Source organism: Sorex araneus, chromosome 6 (genome assembly GCF_027595985.1).
Source record: "Sorex araneus isolate mSorAra2 chromosome 6, mSorAra2.pri, whole genome shotgun sequence".
Lineage (NCBI taxonomy): Eukaryota > Metazoa > Chordata > Mammalia > Eulipotyphla > Soricidae > Sorex > Sorex araneus.
The window spans coordinates 29,188,061-29,210,271 of NC_073307.1; the positions used below are offsets into that span (position 1 = coordinate 29,188,061).

The 22,211-nt window shown below is 42.9% G+C and overlaps 1 protein-coding gene across 7 annotated transcripts in view; it reads right to left on the minus strand.

The window, feature by feature from the left end:
• Positions 1 to 21,779, minus strand: part of CDC42SE2 (CDC42 small effector 2) — an 89,043-nt gene extending 67,264 nt beyond the window's left edge. For 4 of the 7 annotated variants that reach the window (XM_055142893.1, XM_055142896.1, XM_055142894.1 and 1 more), the window contains exon 1: positions 21,023 to 21,179. The gene's annotated coding sequence lies outside the window, so the exon portion shown is untranslated. Of the gene's footprint in view, positions 1 to 21,022; positions 21,184 to 21,661 lie in introns of those variants that run through there. The other 3 variants (XM_055142897.1, XM_055142898.1, XM_055142899.1) reach the window with 2 other exon arrangements.
• Positions 21,780 to 22,211: the final 432 nt, after the last annotated feature.

Here is a 22,211-nt window from a genome sequence, read left to right on the forward strand (position 1 = left end):
AGGGGGGAAAAAATTTTTTTTTAAACTACAAGTTTTAAGGGTCATAGGCACTAAGAGGATTTCTGTATTTTTTTAAGATGTCACACTAAATATCACTCAAATCACTCTACGACAAGTTTATAAAATGTTTTAAGTATGACTAGCAGCTGAACTAAAACACAGATCACTAGCAGGAGAGGTATAGCACATGTTCTGTATAAATGAGGTCCTGGGTTCACTTCAGATTACACACCCCACGATCAAGATGTATGACTATTTTAAAAGAATATATACATGAGCTGGGGAGATGGCTAAAAGGGCTAGAGCACACATTTTTGCATGCAAGAACCTTGCATTCAATCCCCCATGATGCACGGTCTGCCTGAGCAAGACAACCGACTACCAGCACTGGCCACCACAAAGAAGTAAAAGAAAAAAAGAAGCACATTTTAAGTGTCTACATATTTATATGAGCTCACTAGTACTTCAGAGGCTCTATGATTTTGTTTTACAAATTTAAAGAAAACACATTATCTTTTTTTTTCTTTCTGTGTCACACCCAGTGATACTCAGGGGTTACTCCTGGCTTTGCTCAGGAATTACTCCTGGCGGTGCTTGAGGGGGACCACATGGGATGCCGGGGATCGAACCCAGGTCGGCCACGTGCAAGGCAAACTCCCTACCCGCTGTGCTATCGCTCCGGCCCCATGAACACATTATCTTTAATAAGTACCCTGCACTTTAAAGTTTGATTTTATTCAAAGAGGTAGGATGTTGTCTTTTCACTGTAAGAAAAGTCTTTAGTTTATGGAATACAATTTTTTTCTTTTTGGGTCACACTGGGCGATGCACAAGGGTTACTCCTGGCTGTGCACTCAGGAATTACACCTGGTGGTGCTTGGGGGACCATATGGGATGCTGGGAATTGAACCCGGGTCGGCTGTGTGTAAGGCAAATGCCCTACCCGCTGTGCTATGGCTCCAACCCCAATAAGAATCCTTAAAAAAAAAAATACCTTGCAGAATGTTATTTATCTTTCTATACAATCTTTCAAAAACATTTTTACATATTTGAAAGCCATATTAGGGAAATAATGAAGAATGGGAAAGACTATTTTGGGTGTAATTCTGTCCCTCCTGCCCCCTCCCCAAAAAAAGATATGCTGAAAAAGTCCTAACCTCTACGACCTCTGACCTCTGAGCATCACTGTATTTGGAAATAGGGTTGTTGCAGATGCAATTTGTCCAAACGAAGTCACACAGTAGGGGCACTCGATTCCAATACAATCAAAAGTTAGCCCTGTGAAGGTAACGGGACAAGCACGGAAGAGACCACACAGCTAGGAGGCTAGAGTTTAAAACTACCAGAAACCAGAAAGAGAAGGGAAGGAATCCTTCCAGAATCCTAACACCTTCCAGGACAGCAGGGCTTGGTAAACCCCATTTTGAACTTCCAACCTCCAGAACTGAGGTAACATGTCTCTGTGGTACTTCACTGTGGCAGCCCTTGGAAACGAATACACTTCTGAGTGGATGAGATTAGTGCAAAAAGCCACACAAATCCACATTTTGATCATGATCCACCGCCCAATCATATCAGTGGTCCTATGTGGGGGCTGTTGGCATACAGCCTGCTCGTCAGAAACAAGGGCAGTTTCTGTGCTCTAATCAAGGTCTTGCTCCTACCAAGACGTATTCTAAGTGGGCAGATAGTCTTCGTGTTCTAATACTTCATTTTTACTAATACATACACATAAATTAAAAAGCCAGAAATAAAACATTTATCCTCACTCTCTGATCCATGCTCTCTGTACTCATGCTCTCTATACAGACATAACCATTATCTAAGTTTCTTATATGTTTTCCTGAGTCCTGAAATAACTTTATTGTAATACATACACCATGTGGGTATATAATGTACATAAGTACAAATGGTAACTCCTTAATATTTCACTGTGTACCTTGTTTATACCATTTCATATATTATGGGAGATCACTTGCTACATCAGCACTTTGAAGGAGTCTTTGCATTTAAGAGCAGAAAAGGAAATACGCTTGCAAGATAACTTACATGGGCAGAAAAATTATATAGCAAGCTGCCTTACATGTGGCCAGCCTGGGTTCAGTCCCCAGCACCACACACATATGTATATATACATGTATATGATATATATACACATATACATATATAAACATATATTCCTCTGAGCCCTGTCATGAGAGAACAGAGCCAGGACCAAGCACTGAGTGTGGCCCCAAAACAAAAATAAGCTCCATCAAAAAAAAAAAAATCACAGAGGGTACCCCCTGAAAAAAAGACAGAAAGAAAGAGGGCAAGGGAGATTTTATGCTATGCGAATTGTAAATTATGACTGACATCATTTATGAAGTGTTTTTTTTCCAACCCAAGCAATTCTCCAACAGCAACTAGATGTCCTATAATTCAATTCTAACAGAATCGAGAGAATGCATCACAGTTCACAGGTAAAGGGCTCAATCCTATACAGCTGCCCTCCTCCCTAGAGTGCCAATCATAAATTCAGGCTGTCACTCGTTCTAGCAGATGCTTCTGATCAAAATCAGAAACTGCCACAAGCCCATCCTTGGATTTGATTAATCTGTTAGGGCAGTTCACAGAGCTCCGAAATAAGATTACCATTTATTATAAGTTGATGTATTTCAGCAGAACAGGGCCTGCTCTGTGAACCAGAATGGTGCATTCCTATTACTCCAGAGAAAGAGTAATGATCCAGGAAAAAGGTAAATCAGGAGTGAGAACCAGTGGTTCCCTCACAATTGATGTCATGAGCAAGTGATTTCAACAGGGAAGGAAGCGCAGGGCTTTCACATGATAGGCACTTCTTGCCTTGAAATACGGCTGAGTACCAAATATGACTGTTTCAAGCCTAGAACAAGAATGATACTGGGGATCTTTATCCACTGCTATAGACTTAGCTCCCATCACTATGCCTCAGCCATGCACGCAGTGGAAGGAACTGTCTTGTTTTGTCGGGCAATGGAGGAAAAGGGAAACCAGGAATGACACCCAAGGCTTCATACATGCAAGGCTAGCACTCTAGAACAAAATTAGATCCCCAGCCCCAAAAGTGTTCATATTACATATAGTTGAACTTTTAAGAAGCAACAGCTTTTTTATTTTTTTTGCTTTTTGGGTCACACCCAGCAATGCTCAGTGGTTACTCCTGGCTTTGCACTCAGGAATTACTCCTGGCGGTGCTTGGGGGACCATATGAGATGCCGGGGATCGAACCCGGGTCGGCCGCATGCAAGGCGAACGCCCTACCCGGTTCGCCCTACCCGGTTCGCCCTACCCGCTGTGCTATCGCTCCGGCCCCAAGAAGCAATAGCTTTTAATGAAGCAAACTTATAGCTGCACATTGTTAAGTGAGAGAAGTATCACTCAAAAGGTTATATATGGCATGACATTTAGGAACAGGGAAAGCAACAGATATAGTAAAATATCAATGATTGCCAGCACGTGGAAGTAAGGACAGAATAGGTGTAAGCACCCCAAGAATTTCAAGGCAGTAAAACTAGTACGTATGACACTATAATTATGAATGTCATGATGTATTTGTCAAAATTCATAGAATATACCACACAGAGAATGAACCTTTATACAAACTGTGAACTTCAGTAACCAACAATGTATCAGTATTGGCTTACAATTGTAACAAGTGTATCACAAGACAGCAAGAAGTTAATTAAAAGAAAAAAAAAGGAAAACTGAGGAATAGAATTAGGATGTACCATTTGTACTTTCTGATGACTTCTCTTTATACATAAACCTACTCAAAAAAATGAAGTGTGTGTGTGTGTGTGTGTGTGTGTGTGTGTGTGTAATTCAGGAACAGCTGGCAGAGATGGCATGGTTAAGTTATAAACAAGAAAACCCTGTATTGCTGAACAACAGACAACTCTAAGAGTTGGGACATGAAGAGAGCACCACAACCAATACATGTGATTCCTGGTAAATACCACAACCAAGCCTGTACAACCCCTTGCCACTGCAACAGCTGTCATTGTCACTGTTATCCCATTGCTCATCGATTTGCTCAAGCGGGCACTAGTAATGTCTCCATTGTGAGAGTGGTTGTTACTGTTTTTGGCATATTGAATACACCACGGGTAGCTTGCCAGGCTCTGCTGTGTGGGCGAGATACTCTCGGTAGCTTGCCGGGCTCTCTGACAGAGGTGGAGGAACCAAACTCCGGTCAGCTGCGTGCAATCTGTTATGCTATCACTCCAGCCCCACTGCAACAGCAAAGAGGAGAAATAAAAAGTCATAGCATCACATTGATTCTCAATAAATCAGCCACGAGCTGTAAGAGTTCAAAAGGCTGGAGCACATACTTTGCATGCAAGAGCACAGCATGGTCCCTTGAGCACTGCTGAGACTGACTCTTGAGCACCATCAGGTATGAGTCAGAAAAACAAAGACAAAACCACAACATAAAATGAAAAATAATCTCCTTCCTTAAAATATGGGGGTACACAAATACTGGCTCCCCTCTTTGATATATGCCAAAGTGTTTTGGAAAGGTTTCTAGGGATCTGAGTTTCCCTTTAGTAATATTTAGTACCTGTGCCACTGAACTATGGTGAATTAGCATCACCACTTCAATGTTAAATCTGATGAGAGGTAATTAAAATTGAACTCTTTTTCATATTTTAGCTTTTTTTTTTTTGCAGAAGTTAGTTCTAAGCCTTTTCAAAATCTTTATATACACAAACCACAAAACCACATACAAAAACAACTTTTAATCTCCCAGGAAACAAAGTTGAGCGAGAATAATAAATTCCTCACTCTAACCCTTTATACTTAAGCTTTTGTCTTTCCTTAAAGTGAAATCATTTTCAAGTAGTTTAAACAATTTTCCTTCCAGATGGACAGAGTGAAAAGGGCACTAGAACTTGAGTTCACCTGGGTTACAGTCCAGTTTCCTGGCTATATTTCGGTTCCTTTTCTCTCTCTCTTTCTTTCTTTCTTTCTTTCTTTCTTTCTTTCTTTCTTTCTTTCTTTCTTTCTTTCTTTCTTTCTTTCTTTCTTTCTTTCTTTCTTTCTTTCTTTCTTTCTTTCTTTCTTTCTTTCTTTCTTTCTTTCTTTCTTTCTTTCTTTCTTTCTTTCTTTCTTTCTTTCTTTCTTTCTTTCTTTCTTTCTTTCTATTTATTTGGAGCATCCAGCAATACTCAAGGGTGACTCAAGGCTTGGTGCTTGGGGCTAACTCTGGCAATAATATGTGGGGGACCATATGAGGTGCCATGAATTAAACATGAATTAAACTCCTGCACACAAAGCATGTGCTCCAAACTGTTAAGCTCTCTCTCTGGCCCTACAATTCACTTCCAAATGAAATATCTAAGTTATTTAGGGAGCTATTTTAAGCCATACTGAGTAAAAGCAATATTAAGAAAATTAAACAATGACTTTTCCTACAAGTATTATATGGCTCCATCGTATAAATGAAGGTAAATAAGCCAATTACCTTGACTTAAAGAGAAAATAAAAATAACCCATGGCAAGATCTTGTCATGTACCCTGTAAGTAGCACAGTGAGGGCTCAATCTGAGGCAAACCTAATTCCAAAGTCCATTTTCTTTCCCTGCCCACTTCACAATGTTTACTGACTCTCAAAAATTAGAGAAAACTCTAAGTAATAGCTTTATTATTTGACTAATTTCAAAGCTTCTTGTACTATTTTTACAAAAAAAAAAAACAGTTCACAAAACAGATGCAAAAATGGAAGCCTAAAAATTTACCATGAAAGTTTTATAAAAAGATTGACTTTACCTTCCAACAAGCACTTATATATCCCTCACATGTAGTCGCTGGGTAAAAAATGTTTAGGGATGGACTGTCAATCTCCCCTTAGACAACAAATGGATAAGTTTTCAGTAGATAAGGCCACACTGCTACTCTGCTTTTTTATTCTTCACCACACCAGAAATGTTTTCAGCAATATATGCAACATCCAGGAAGTAGCACTGTACCACGTGGTTAGAGAAACAGCTACTTTTAGCTACTTACAAAAAGAGACTGCAGGAACTTGCGGGCAAGCAGTAAATAATATGCAGCAAAGGGCTGGCTCAAGAACAATAAACCAGGGGACTTTGCTACTACCATGGGTAACAGATACCACAGTGTTAAGTAGTTTATTTGAACTACAAAAACCTAAATGACCCTGATCAACTACTCAAATTGCCCAACTTGACAGAAATAAGACTGGAGTCTTCTAGGGGATGTAATGCATCAACATACATCAGCAATTCTTCCACAAGGATTTTCACATGGGGGAGGAGGGAAATCAACTTCATACATTAATACTAGAATTCTTTTGTGTGGAGAATATACTTCTAAAGAGATGGGAAATTATCAAAAGATACTTGGCAGGGAGGAAGGAAGGTTGGTGGGGACAGAGAGGGAAAGAAACCAAAGTAAACTTCTGTCCTAAAAACAGAGGGAAGCCCAAGATAAAGTACTTTAGAGAAATTAGGCACCCAGGGATGGGATGCAAGCAAGCAACCGAGTGGCAAGTCATAAACAAATGGAAAAAGTTGCAAGCAGAGTTGAGGGCTATGGAGGCCCCCTCCAACTCCCTCCCTGATGGAGTGTGCCAAAAAGAGCAAAAGTTCATACCCAGAGCTGAGATGCAAGCAACTCCAGAACAGAGTGTACCAATACTAGAATTCTTATTTTATTTGCTCCCCCCCACCCTTAAGAGGTGTTCATGAGCCCCAGGCTCCAGGCTGTAGATTCTTGGCTGGTCAAGTTGGCAGTTCTGAGCAAAGGGCCTGTGGTGCTGGGTTTACCTGGGTGACCTAAGTGGTACCGGCAGCCTCTAGGACCACACCAGGTGGTGTCTGGGGGCCTCCATGGCTATAGCCATGAGCCTGGAGGACCAGGAGGTACTGAGAATGAAAGTCTAGTCAGGAGCACACTAGGCATTGGCCCTAACCACTTGCCCCATGCCAGTACTAGAATCCTTATAGTAAAAAATAATCTTTTACAGTAGAAAACAGGACTAGAAAGACTGGTCCATGGTAGGAAGTTTGCCAAAAGGGGAGGGAGGTGCAATTAAAATAGAGACGGGACCCTATGACAATGGTAGTTGGAAATTATCACTCTGGACAAGAACTAGGTGCTAAACGGGAATAAAGAGATATGAACAATACGCTTTCAGTAGCAGCATTGCAAACCATAGTGCCTAAAAGGAAAAAAGAAAAATAGAAAACAAAAATGCCTGCCAGAGAGGCAGGCTGGGGGAGGAGTTGTGGGGAGGGAACCTGGGGGCACTGGTGGCAGGAGACATACACTGGTTAAGGGATGGGTGCTGGAGCATTGTATGACTGAAACTCAATCATGAACAACTCTGTATCTCTACCTCATAGTGATCCAATTAAAAAATTTTTTTATTAAAAAAATTAAAATTGTTATTTAAAAAAATTTAAAATTGTTTTCCCTCCTTCCTACACATGACAAAAATCATTATAATCTGGATAGATGAAAACTTCAATAAAATACAAACTTTCTGGGGCTGGAACAATAGTACAGCGGGTAGGGTGTTTGCCTTGCACGTGGCCGACCCGGGTTCGATTCCCAGCATCCCATATGGTTCTCCGAGCACCACCAGGAGTGATTCTTGAGTGCATGAGCCAGGAGTAAGCCCTGTGCATCGCCGGAAGTGACCCAAAAACCGAAAAAAAAAATACAAACTTTCTGGGGCCACCTGATAGTACAGTGGGTAGGGTGCCTTGCATGTGGCCCACCTGGGTTCAAACCCCAGCATATCATATGGTCACCCAAGCCTGCTAGGAAAGATTCCCAAGTGCAGAACCAAGAGTAACCCCTGAGCACTACTGGGTGTGGCCTCCAGAAAAACAAAGAACAAAAAAATACATCTTCTAAAATGTTTATAAAACTTGGGGCCAATGAAAAAAATATCAACTTATCTATACCCGTTTTGCCCTATTAATGCCACTATACATAGAACCAAGTACTGTTTTCCTTAACTATATAATACAATTACGGTAGAGAACATTTGCAAGGCTCCTAAGAGAAACACCACTGAAGCAATTCTTGTCTCCAGGTGACTACACATTCTATTGTCCACATATATCACTTTTTCTGCTCACAACTAACTTTCTCTTTCTTTCTCTCTTTCTCTCTCTCTTTCTCTCTTTTGTAACATTCTATTGTCCACATATACCACTATTTCTGCTCACACTCCTTCCTTCCTTATTTCCTTCCTTCCTTCCTTCCTTCCTTCCTTCCTTCCTTCCTTCCTTCCTTCCTTCCTTCCTTCCTTCCTTCCTTCCTTCCTTCCTTCCTTCCTTCCTTCCTTCCTTCCTTCCTTCCTTCCTTCCTTCCTTCCTTCCCAGCAATCCACAGGGGTTACTCCTAGCTCTGCCCTCAGAAATTACTCTTGGCGGTGCTCAGGGGACCATATGGGATGCTGGCAATCAAACCCGGTCTGTGGCTGCACGCAAGGCAAACGCCCTACCCACTATGCTATCACTTCCAGCACTGTTCACAACTTTCTTTACTGCTTTGTCCTGTCAAACAAAACTTTCACTTTCCAATAAGATTCTTCCATATTAAGGCAATAAAAGTGATGCATTTATGATGACAATATTTGCTGAAGTGACACAAAACATTATGTGTACTAAGATCTTATCTTTTTTCATATTTACCTACCCTTCCATGAAAACACATGGATCTCTACAGTAAAGACAAGTTATTTTTTACTGTTTATGCACAAAACAATTTGAATTAATAGAGAGAAAATGAAAAACTTTATAAACCATAATGTTCATATAAAGTGTAAGGGGAAAATTTACATATGTAGGCCTTAGCTATTCCATGTAAACTCCAAAATACATTAACACAGAATTGCTTTAAAAATGTTATCAATGACAGGTGAGACATGATTATTACCATAACCAGATCCAAGTACAAAATGATTCGAGTTGAAAATATATATGTAAATGAGAATAGGCATTTCCTTATATTGTATTAAATGGTTTTAATTTTCTTATTTATATATTCAAAATTTTGAATATATTTATACTCAAAATCATATAGTAATATCTAATTGGCCCTTACAGATTTCTTTTTCTGATCATTCTATTTGCCAGTTAACGTTTTGTTGGAATAAGCAATATAAAGCAAATTTTGTTTTGTTTTGTTTTTGGTTCACTCTCAGCAATGCACAGGGGTAACTCCTGGCTCATGCACTCAGGAATTACTCCTGGTGGTGCTTGGGGGACCACATGGGATGCTGGGAATCAAACTCAGGTCGGCCACGTGCAAGGCAAACGCCCTACCCGCTGTGCTATCACTCCAGCTTCAAGCAATATAAAGTAAATTTTATTACGTGCCAAAGGTGGCAGGTTGGGACTGAGAAGGATATGGATATGATATAATGAAGAAGGGGATATTGGTGGAGAGGAGGTCACACTGGTGGTGTTGGAACACTAAATTCTTAAAACAATTGTGTAATGAACTTTGTCACAGTGTGTTTTTAATAAAAAGGAAATAACGTTATGTTGCTACACAGGACCTAGGGAGAGGTTTAAAGTAAGAAATGGTCTGGTCCAAAAGGAGAGAGTAAGAAAGAAATTGTCTGCCACAGAGGCAGGGTTGGGGTGGGTGGGGATGGTGGGAGGGATACTGGGGACACCGGTGGTGGAGAAAGTATACTGGTGGAGGGATGGGTGTTCAATCGTTGTATGACTGAAACTCAATCATGAAAGCTTTTTAACTATATTTTACTGTGATTCAATTTAAAAATTTTTAATTAAAAAATTTTAAAAAAGAAAAGAAATGGCCTGGTTCAAGTGACCCACACTGGAGTAAGTACTAAACTCTTTCTTGCCCCCAGAAAAGGATCATTTTTCAATGGGTTAGTAGCACTGAGTAGGAAACCAACAACCTCAGAACCATATTTTTTGCATGCTTTGGGATAACATTTAAAAATTAAGTATTCAGGGGGGTATACTGGGGATTTTCGTGGTGGAATATGGGCACTGGTGAAGGGATGGTGTTTGAATACGGTATAACTGAGACATAAACCTGAGAACTTTGTAACTTTCCACATGGTGATAAAATAAAAAAAAATAATAATAAAAAAAGAAAAAAGAAAAAAATTAAGTATTCAGTTAAGCAATATGCTTGTTTTGAGGTCACATGGCTGTGCTTAGGGCTTATTCTTGTGTCTGCTCGAAGGAATAATTCCTGGTAGAATCTGGTGTGTAAATGTAGGGGTAAAGGTCAATATCAAAGTCTAATAAAGACAACATTTAATGTACAAAACAAATTAATCCGAAAGTGTAAACAAACACTTGCCAGTGTGTCATTCAAAATTACTTTATGGGGCTAAAGCGACAGTACAGCAGATAGGGTACTCAACCGACCCAGGTTCGATTCCCAGCACTCGACCCTTGCACTCGGCCGACCCAGGTTCGATTCCCAGCATCCCATATGGTCCCCTGAACACCGCCAGAAGTAATTCCTGAGTGCAAAGCCAGGAGTAACCCCTATGCATGGCCAGGTGTGACCCAAAAAGAAAAAAAAAATTTTAATGGTATGAAACTTTTAAAGACTGTAATAGTGGCATTAAGGCACTTGCTCTGCATTCTGCCACCCTCTGTTATATCCCGAGCACTACCAGAAGTCAGAAGTCCAGAACACAGCCAGATGTGGTCCAAAGCAAACAAAAAAATTGTAATAATCATAACTAATATAAACACTGTTTTCAGACCCAGTTAACAGGGTTCCCTGAGCAATGCATGTGAAGGCTCCCCAAATATTTTGTTTTCTGTTTTTAAGAGAAATTTATTTAGTGAAATAAATGGTGGAGAGAAATAAATAGCAGAGAGAACATATATAAGAGAACACGAGCTTCTCCAGAGAGGAATATTAAGAGTACACATCTCAGGCTGAGATACAGGCAAAATTCTCCAAGGTGAAAATGAGTCTAAAAAAAAGGTTTTTAAGTCAGATTTTAATCTTATGATAAAACAAATCTGATTACAGATATTACTTAAAAAGATAAACATTTTAAAATAAAGTATCAAGCACATCCAAGTTTAAATTCTATTTGAATATTATAAAAACTGCAGATTTATATACAAACATATGTCAACACTCCTAACAGCTATGAATCAACGAATCAGTCAATAGGAAATGATACCTTTAGTCTGGGGTGGGACAGGGGGAGGGTAGATAAAATGGTAATTTCTCAGAATAAAAACCTCAAAGTGCACCTATCAATTTTTATTATATTCATTTCCCACCTAATACCTGTTAATTGCTATCTTAAAACTGTATCTAAATATATTTAAGTATCTTTCACTTCTGAGCACATTTACATACACATTATTTCTCAATAGAGTAGTATATGTTAACGCAGCTAGTTACTAGCTTACCATAGAAATATAGTATACTTAAATACATCTCCTTTTTTGATAGGGAGTCAACAGTGCAGTGTTGAAAGAACGAGACATTCTAATACATTTTTATGCACTGAATTTTCCTCCCTAAAACTGTGAGACGTCTTCTTGAGTCTCCATCAATAATAATAAGGCACGCTAAGTCAGATAAACTATGTTCATTTAGTAAAATTAAAAGCTTTTCTATAATAAAAGCAGTTCAGTAATAGAAAAGCAATTAAGTTTTGGCTCCCAATCTCATTTGAGATCAAATCCCAAATAAAAATGGAATAATATAGTCCAAGTTACAATTATCACCAACAATCACCATGTTAATCACCAACACTCAGAATTCAAGAGACATAGCCTATAAAGAAATATGGGGCATGCCAAAAATAGGGAATTATTTTTTAGGTGCTATTACCCTACTTCCAAATCAGGTTTTCCCCTAGTTCACTGGCCTTACATCTCCCTGTTATCCTATCTCTTCCATCCCTCAGGAACTTCTGCCTATTTTCATTTTCCATACACAAGAATGCATTTGAATCTTCTTTTCTTGTATCTAAATTTGTTCTTATTTCTTAGAGAGTTGTAGGGTTTTAAATGAAAATAATTGCATATAAGTTGTTTACCAGGATTGAATTTAAAATGGCTATTTACCTAGCAAATGTGTGGAAGTACCCACCTCCATATGCCACTAATTTTTGGATACTGGGGATCCTGTAGTGAGTAAAACAAAACTCTTTCCTTAAGGATGCTAAAACAAGGCTGGCTGGGACTTCTGATGAGAGAGATCAAGTAGCAGAGCACAAGACTAGCATGTACAAGGCCATAACCAAATGCCCAGCACACCACTGCCCTCGGCACCACAGGAGAGGAATGAAGAAAGAACACTGGGCTTGGAAGGACCAAGAGACTTCATGAAGATCTAGTGTCTGAATAGGAAATAAATCAACTATTGTAGACATGTCATAAGAGAGGTAGGAGGCTTTAAATAATAGACAATCATGTAGGTACAATTAAAATACTGGCTTTTATTCACAATTAAAAAAGGAAGGGAGCATAGAAGCAAGTTAATGTGACTTTCATTTCAAAAAGATTTTGAAATTTCAAATACAACCTGATTGTTTTATGGGTTAGTATCTGAAAAGAGCAGAAAGCAGCATGGAGATCAGGGAAAAAAAGACTGCGGGGGCCAGAGGAACAGCAGAGCAAGCAGGGTGCTTGCCTTGCATTCGACCAACCTGGGTTCAATCTCTGGCACTGCAGATGGTTCCCCAAGCCCACCAGGAATGCGCCCTGAGCACAGCGCCAGAAGTAAGCCCTGAGCACCACTTGGTGTGGCCCAAAAATTTAAAAACAACACAAAAGTAAAAAGAAAGACTACTAAAATAACATAAGGTAGAAGTGATGTTTGCTGGAGTGGCAACAGCTGAACACAGCACATTAAAATTCCATTATTCTTAAGAGAGACTGGTTCTTTAGATCATTTGGGTTTGGTTTTGCAATGTCTGGGATCAAACCTAGGGCCCTCACACATGGGAGCCAAATGCTCTACTTCTAAGCTAGATCCTCCAGCCCTCCTTTTTTTAAAAAAAAAAAAAAAAAGCTTTTTTGGTCACATTCAGCAATGCTCTGGGATCATTCCTAGTTCTGCACTCAGGAATTATTCCTGGCGGTATTCGGCGGATCATATAGGAAGCAGGGGATTGAACCCGGATCGGCCACACAGAGGAAAATGCCCCACCACTGTACTATCACTCCAGCCCTCTTAAAACAGATCAAGGAACCGTTTTTCTGGTACATTATTTTGATTGAGATGTGGGAATGTGGAAGGAGAGGAAGAGGAGACATGCTTGACCGGTTTTGGGCAGAGAAAAGGCAACAGATGATTAGAACGTAATAAAATAAGGAAGACTAGAGACAATCACTGGGATGGGGGAGGGGAGGAGGGAGATGAGTTAAGTTTTGACATGTTGAATTTGGAGTGTCTAATTGGAAATATTGACAAGACAGTTGGGTATACAAGTCTGGAGGTTCGCAAAGAGATTCAGACTAAAGATAACATTTTTAGTTTGAAATACATGATAATTCTAGCTGGAGGACAGGATGAGATCATAAGAGACTACATATAAATATAGAAGAGATCTAAACATAGAGTTTTGGAATACTGCCGTATTTTTTTTAGGAGTTGGAGCAATGAACTGCAACCAGCAAAAGAATCAAAATAAGCAGCAGTGTCCCAGAAGCAAAGGGAGAAATGTTTCAAAGAGAAATGTAGCAGCCACGACAAATTCAGTGGCTGCTACATCCAATGAAACTGGGATTGAGAAACAAATGACGAGGGAATTTGTCACCAATGAGGTCACTGGTAATCCCAACAAGAACAGTTACCGAAGAATGAAAGGGGGGGGGGGGGGGAAGCCTGATTGTAGTGAATCCAAGAGAGAGCAGGAGTACTGGGAACCACAAATAAACTTTTTTTTGGAAAGGAGCAGCTGAAGATGTAGTGTCGGGGGAAGGTTGTTTGAAAGATGGGAGGTGTTCTAGCATAACTATATGCTGATAGGAACAACTAGTGGAAACTGATGACCACAGCTCATTGGCAGGCAGGAGACAAACAAATGTTTTCCAAAGCTGGCAATACCGCTCCCCTGGACAGGAGAGGATGATGCTGGAAAAAATTTCACGGGGAAGGAGAGGCACACTTCTGTTCGTCTGCTTAAAGGAAGGTTTGGGGAGGGGAAGTTTGGGGGGTTTTTTGTTTCTGTTTTTGTTTTTGTTTTTGAAAAGCAGGTGTCAGGCCAAGTAAATCTGGGAAACTCTGGGACAAGCACTGAAGCAATGTTCTCACTAGAAAAAGGGAATGAAACCAAGAGCATGACTGGAGGCAATCCATGGCATAATAAGAAATGCAGAGTATGCAGATGCCTAAATTTTTGGATTGCCTTTATTTTTAACATAGAGGAAACAAGGTCATCAACTAAAAGTGATATATACTACTGTAGAAACAAGGGCCAGGAGGAGTGGTCCTCATTGGAAGTCTACCTCTAATGCTAAGGGAGAAGGCAGCTGGGATAGAGAAGGGACCACCATGACAAAGACAGCTGTAAATGATCACACTGGGTGTGAACTGCGTGCTGAAAACAGGTAAAGGAACAAACATGATAACCTCTCTGTACTTGTACTGCAAACGTAACGTCCCAAGGCGGGAGAGACAGAGACACAGAGAGAGACAGACGGACAAAGAGAAAGAACAGTGCCTGGCATAGAGACAGGCTTGGGGTGGGGCAGTAGCTGGAGAGAACCTGAGGACATCGGTGGTAGGAAATGCACACTGGTGGAGGGATGGGTATTGGAACACTGTATGACTAAAACCTGGCCACGAACAGCTTTGTAACTCTCTCAGTGACTCAATAAAAATAAATGTTTTTTAAAAAATTTAAGTGAATAGGAGAAAGAAGATGTTACAAATCTGAAGAGGTGTGAAGTGAAGGATTCAACCAGAGAAATAAACTGAATTATTAAGATATGGGTAGCATAAAGGGCTCTCCTGTGACCAACAGTCATTAATTTCCAAAGAAACCAGGTCAGCAGGGGTATATTTTCCTCAATGCATACTGACCTGCCAGGCGGAGGCTAGACTAGATGGGTGCAGGGGAGAGGAGCATGGTAGCATGAGACAATAATAAAAGGAAGAGACCTGAGGTTAACTATAAAAGAAAGAGGTTATAAAAGTGGACCATGGATTCAAGGCAGGATAATCCAGTGAGGACATGGAGGGGAGAAGAAAAAACTGGGTCAATGGAGATAGCAACAATGAAGGTAGGTCCCAGACACAGAGGCACTCTTCAAGTGGGGTTTCCTGACAGCAGAAAGACAGGGTGCTGAGGGCCAGGTGAAAGGTTCAAAGCTGCACTATATGGGGTGTGGGGAGGTAGCAGAGGAATCAGGGAAAATGCTCATCCTGCTTCAATCTCGGACACTGCATGGTCTGCCAGCATCTCTGGGTGTAGTTCTAGGGTGACCAGGCACCAGCTGCATTCTCACATCTGTCTTGAAGCCCCAGCACTGAGTTGCCAGCTCAGCTAAGTGACTCCTGAGCACCACTTGGGAGACCCACAAAAACAAAGGAACAGAAAAATTGTGCTATATGAACCACCCTTAGTAAGTTTAGACAGATCTGCATGAAACAAGGTATAGCACTACCTTGAACATTAAAGCAAAACCACTCCCTGTGCCAAGTGAGCGTTTACAAGAGGGAAACTGAAAGGAAATTGAACAGGAGCAGAACTACATTATAGGAACTGTGGCTAAAAGTTCCCAGGCATGAAATTCCCAAGAAAACCATTTCCAGCACTCCTGGAGTCAGCTTTAAACAATCTGCCCAACTCAGAGGGTACCAAAGCCAAATCACTGAGTAAAAGCCACATTAAAACCAGACCTTTCCCCCTAAACCTCTTTCCCCACTAAGCTAACTCTGGGATAAATCGGGATAACATAGGGAAGAGAAATCGACACAATGCAAAGAGCAGCCTGCCCAGACTTCTCCAATGCAGGTTTCTCATCTGAAAACAGTTCTAAGCTTGCAAAAGAGTCTAAAGATGGATTAAACAAAACTGCACGTTCTGATGCTTAAAAGCTTCCCAGAGGAGGAGGTATTTCCCACTAGTTTACCTAAAATTCTGAAAAGCAGGGAAAGACAACCTATGGTGAAGTTTAGGGAAAGTTTGAAGGTAGAAAGTTGTTTTCAGCTGTAAGCTTATGAGTCCCACCCATTGAACATACCCAGCCATTCCACAAATACATACAATACTAAATTTTTTTTTAAAAAATCACGTTTGCTTTACTACATGAAAAGACAGCACCCGGAGAGAAAACTCAAGTAGCAGAACACATTCCTTGCATGTATGAAATCCTGAAGCTAATCCCTGTGCCCTAGAGCACCACCCTGAAGACGGCCTCACTGCTGCCCGCCTGCACCAGGCCTACCTCTGTCAGAAGTGCACCCCTACACACACACATGCGTACAAAAATTAGGACATATAAACATAAATTTCCAAGTGGGTAAACCACACAAAATATATCAGAACTCATCATGTGGTAATCAAAGATACTTAAATTGAATGTAGAGTTAGTTATCTAGTATTTTAATAGGGAAGAGGGTGATTTGCTTTATGATCATCTACTATATACTAAAATTTGATTAAAGTACACCTAGAGGCATTTTACAGTTTAAAACAAAGATAATTTATTACCAAGTCTTTTAGTTTTCAGTCAAGAAATCCTTTTTGGATTGGAACAGGTTTAGCTAAACCCTCCTCCCTCCATTATTTGCTAGTATTATAAAAATGTTCAAATATACTTAGGCTTTGAACCTTAGTAGAAGGATGCATAAAGTTAATTATTAATAGGCTAAATTCCAAGAATTACAACCTGGTTTTTCCAGGTAGGATTTAAAAAATTTTAGAATGCTCTCACCTGTACTATTTAAGGATAAACACATTTCACTAAGTTCTTTTCAAATAAGAATTAAAAATCCCATAATATCCCACTCTGAGACAGATCTAAAATAGTACTAACATTCAACATTCAATAAAATGATAAAATAATTCATGAGCACAGAGATTAGGGAAAAATGTAAAATATTTTTAAAATATATTCATTTAAGTTATAGGGGGAAAACTCTTGGGGCTAAAGAGAAAGCTTAACTGGCTAGAACACATAATTTGCACACACAAGACCCAGGTTCAATCCCCAGCACTACATGGTCCTCTGAGCACCACCGGAAATGATTCTCAAGCACTGACCCAGGAACCTATGCGCCTCCCTCCAATCTCTAAAAATGAAATTGATCTCATTAAGCCTTAACAAACTATCCCAGCCTCACCCTAAAGCAGAGCTAAATAGGTCCATGGTCAAAACTGAGAAGAAATATATCAGGAGGTTGGAGACATAGCTCAGTGGTACAGTACTAAACTTGCTGGGAATCTAACCCAGAACTTGGACTAGCCTTGGGCTAGATTCCCAACAACACACATACACAGAAAAAAATTAATATGAGGAACCAGGAAGATAGTATAGCAGTTAAGGCACTTGCCTTGCATGCAGCCTAGGTTCAATCCCCAGCATCCCAAATGGTCACCGGAGCCAGTCAGGAGTGATCCCTGAGCACAGAACCAGAAGTGAGCCCTAAACACTACTAGGTGTGCCCCACCCCCCCCCCAAAAAAAAAGGGAAATGTAAAAGTTAGTCATAAAGAATTCTGGGGAAGGGGCTGGAGCGGTAGCATAGTGGGTAGGGCGATTCCCAGCATCCCATATGGTCCCCCGAACACCGCCAGGAGTAATTCCTGAGTGCATGAGCCAGGAGTAACCCCTGAGCATCGCCAGGTGTGACTCAAAAAAGAAAAAAAAAAAAGAATTCTGGGGAAAATTTTTTAACTTTTTCTAGGGGTCTCCTAAGCAGGGCTCAGGGGCCCAAGGGCAGCTATGGAGTCCACGTGGAACAGCTCAGGGATCACCAGGGACACACCTAATTGTGGGGAGAGGGAGTGGGATCAGGAAGACAGTGACCACGATAGACATGTGGGGCCAGGGGTTGAGCTCAGGGCCTCTGAATGTAAGGCATGCAGTTCTGCCTTCTCAGCTATATCCCACCCACTAGAAATGTTTTCCACACATGCTAATAATCTCTCAATCTTCTATACAGGCAAAAATGGACACAGCTGCTACATGCCTTATCAGCATCATTCTTAATTGCCTTAGTAATTACATCTGACAAAGGAAATGCTTTATAAATTATTCTAAAGGATGTCTCACACACACCAAAAACATGAACAATACCAACAAATACATATACCAGAATTTAAAAAGCAATAGTATTTTAATATTACAACAATTATAAAATGAGATAATCTTGGCATTTAGCCTCCAAACATTATTCCAGAAGAGGGAAAATGCTTTAAAAACATTTCCAGTAATTACAGTGCATTTTATGTAAATTAAAGTGTTGTGGGTTTTACTACTTGAAAAATTTCTTTTAACATCTCAGTATTGATTGTCAAGAACTCTGAAGTTCTTATCCAAATAAAATATGCCAAGCATTTCTTATTCAAGATATCACAGCTTGCCTGCATTGTTCTTTATTATCACTACTGTCCTTTAGGCTTCTCCCTGACACAAGACTGTTAGGAGTAGTTGCCAATTAACTCCTCTCACAAAACGCTGACATGTGAAGAAAATCCATTAGAAACTTTCTATTGCTAAAATCTGAGGAATTACTTTCCTATTTCTAGGAATAACCATAAAAAGCAAATAACCAGTAGGCCTACAATCTGAAAATTCTTACACATATCTAATAATGTGTATGGTGTTATGAGTCTACCAGTAAGACAAAAGGGTTCATCTAAATTCAAAAGTTATTGAATGACATTATTTTATAACAATCAAGATACCAAATAAAGCAAACCACTGTTTTCACTTTATGTAAATACAATTAAAAATAGGCAGTCCAATCTTAATTTGGAAAAAAAAACGATGCCTTATTTAAAAACACTTCTTATAGAAAAAAAAAGAGCCCACTGTTCCTCTTGCAGATATTTTTTTAACTAGAAAAATGCTGGGGGGCTGGAGTGATAGCACAGCGGGTAGGACGTCTGCCTTGCAGGCAGCCGACCCAGGTTCGAATCCCAGTATCCCATTTGGTCCCCTGAGCACCGCCAGGAGTAATTCCTGAGTGCAGAGCCAGGAGTAACCCCTGTGCATCACCCGGTGTGACCCAAAAAGAAAAAAGAAAAAGAAAAAGAAAAGAAAAGAAAAAGTATGGCAAAGATCACTTACAGAAAACAGAAACATTATCAAAATCATCAGTATGGAAGTCGAAATAAAATACACCTGGTTAGATAAACCTCTTCGACCTTCATTTTAAAATGTCGCTTATTAAACTGGCAATATGAAAATGTAACCCAATAATCTGAGCATCATAAAGTTGCTTATTAACCTCGAAACCGGCTGTGATGGGAGCTGGACTTCCGGGTGCTTACCGGCCTCTCCCAGCATCAAGCTGGCACTGGTCAGTACAGAACTTCACGCTCAAATAATTTTGGGTCCTAATCGCCCCCTAGAAACTCAGCACCAAGCACTGGTCCCACTTATAACTGAGGCTTAATGAATATCTGGTGAAATTTAATTCCATGAATACAATCGCAGCTTTCTTTCACCCCCTAACTTTAGCCCTCTTCCCTTTCTGGTAAGCAACTCAAGCACAGGGGTCCCTCAGAGGCACCTAACATTCCCCCCAGCCCCCCGTGAAATAAATAGAAAGCTGGGGGTCAAACGAATAAAATGCAATTCACGCAGGTCTTCTTTATCTTCTCCGTTCTTCTCTGAAAGCAGGCTAAAAAAGAAACAAGGCTTCTCTGGAAGAAAACGTCCACCAACTTTGCTAAAATGAATCACTGCCCATGTCGAACACACTTTCTACGTTGCTCATATCGATAACAACTTATCCCCCCCACCCCCTCCCTACACACACACACCGACAGTATGTGTACGTTGGCCCGTAACACATAGCACGTAAACAAGAAACATGACAAGCGTCTCGCCAACGAGGTTGCCCTCCAAACTGAGCGGAGCCATCGGACCAGACGTGAGATCAGCCTTGCTGACTACCACCGCCCCCTGGCCCGGACCCCCGTCAGGGGATTCGGGCCGACCGTCCAATGGTTTATTGAGCAGCTACTACACGCCCAGGCCCTTGGCACACAACGCTGAAGTTTGGTCAATGCAGCATCATCACCCACGGGCCCCCCCTCCTCCCACGGTATCGTTTTAAATCATCGCCGCCGCGGGCAAAACCGCACCCGAGTTGCACCTACAGCAGCTCCGAGGGTCGGTGCGTCCATCCAGGCAGCTCTTCAAAGCTTAGGACTGCGGCACCGGCGAGCCGCTACCCACCACCAGGCCCGTTACCGGCCATCACCGCCGCGCGAGCCCGGCGGAGCGGGGGTGAAACAACCTGTAAGAGTGGACCCGCTGCTGCCCGCCCCGGAGGAGGTCGGGGCTTTCCCTCCGGGGCCCCCCCAAAGGCACGGCGGCAGGACCCGCGGCAGGAACGGAACGGCCGGGCGCCTGCAGCGGCCAGAGTCCAGGTCCGGGGCTCCCCGCCCCTCGGAAACCCTCACCTGGAGGCCTCGGACCCTCGCCGCACGCCCCTCGCGAGCCCTCCACGCACGCACGCACACACACGCCGCTCCCCACTTGCCGTCCTGCAAAGTTGGGGGGGGGGGCGAGGAGAGGAGGTGGAGGGTCTTCCTTTCCCATTTTACAGCAGGCGGGCGGTGGGCTCCCTCAGCCGCGCGTCCGTCCCGAGTTTCAAACCGTTTCGCCGAGGCCGTGCATGGAGGGGGAGGCAAGCCCGGGCAGGGGGGCCCGCCGGGAGACCTCCCCCAGACCTGGGGGCCGGAGCCCCAGGCTCAGCCCACTCCCCGCAGCGCGCCGCGCCGCCAGGGCCGGGCCGCGCTCGCCCCGGAGCCCTCGCCGCGGCGGAGGGTCGCGGCGGAGGGTCCCCCGCGCTGCAGGCGCGCCACTCACCGTCGCCTTTGTCTCGGCCGCCCGCGCCCGCTCCGGCTCCGGCTCCGGCTCCGGCTCCGGCCGCCGCCGCTCCTGCTGCTGCCGCTCCCCGCGCCGGCTCCGCGGCTCCTGCCGGCCCCACGCCCGCAGCTGCGCTCCCCGGCGCGCTCGCCGCTTCCTGGCCCCGCCCTCCCCGGCCGGGCTCGCGCGCGGGCGGGGCGACGGGGCGGCGCGCGCGCCGAGGGCCGGGGGCGGAACCGGCCGCGCCGGAAGATGGCGACCCGGCGGCGGCGGGCGAGCGGGCGAGCGGGCGAGCCCCCTCCCCGGGCCCGCGGGGGGCGGCCGGCGACTCGCGCGCCTCTCCCCCACCTCCCGCCCCCCGCCCCCGACGGCGCGGAGCGGGCGGCGCCTGCGCTGGAAGCGGGGCCGCGGGCGCGCGAGGGTCGCCTCCGAGCCGTCGGCGTCGGTTGAGCGACGCTGCAAAGACTCTGCTTTGTCAACGTCCAGGAGTCCTTGCGTCCATCGGAGGCCGGCTGAGGCCATCCACCTGGCGTTGGCAGTGTGCGATCGCGTCCTCCCGCTTGGTCCTGCGCCGCCTTTAGTGTCTTTTCTGTATCCCCCCGCCCCCCGCCCAGGTCTCCGAAACGGGAGTGCCCCTACCTAGCAGCCATGTCATTCCACCATAACGCCTACCAGAAGTTTTCGAGCCTGCACCGCTTTGAATAGAGTCGTAGAATTCTTCCCCATCTCGATTTGCACGAACGCAATGCTTGTTTTCTATTTTCCCTGCGCTGAGAGTTTCACCCCAGCTCAAAAAAGCAACTCAGCACGGTGCCTCGGTCCTTGCTCCCTGCTCTGCCAGTTAGTTGGCTCCTCTCCTTACTCCACCTCAATCTGTCAAGGAAGCCTGTTGGTTGTACCTTTTAAATAAATAGGATAAATAAGTATCTGTCCACGTTTCTTCCATCTTCTCTGGCCTGACTTTCTGCAGACCTGCTACATGGCTCCTCTCCCCACAGTGATGTGTTCTACTGGAGAAACAAGAATCTCCAACTATAAGGAAATTCTTGTATCTGCTGATTTAAAAAAAAAAATCAGCTTATATCTGCTGATTTTAAAAAAAAAAAAAAGTTGCTCCCCGTTTCACTCTATGTGCAAGCTGAGGTTTGTACAATGACCTCAGAAGCCTTTGGATTCGCCTTTTCTCTTT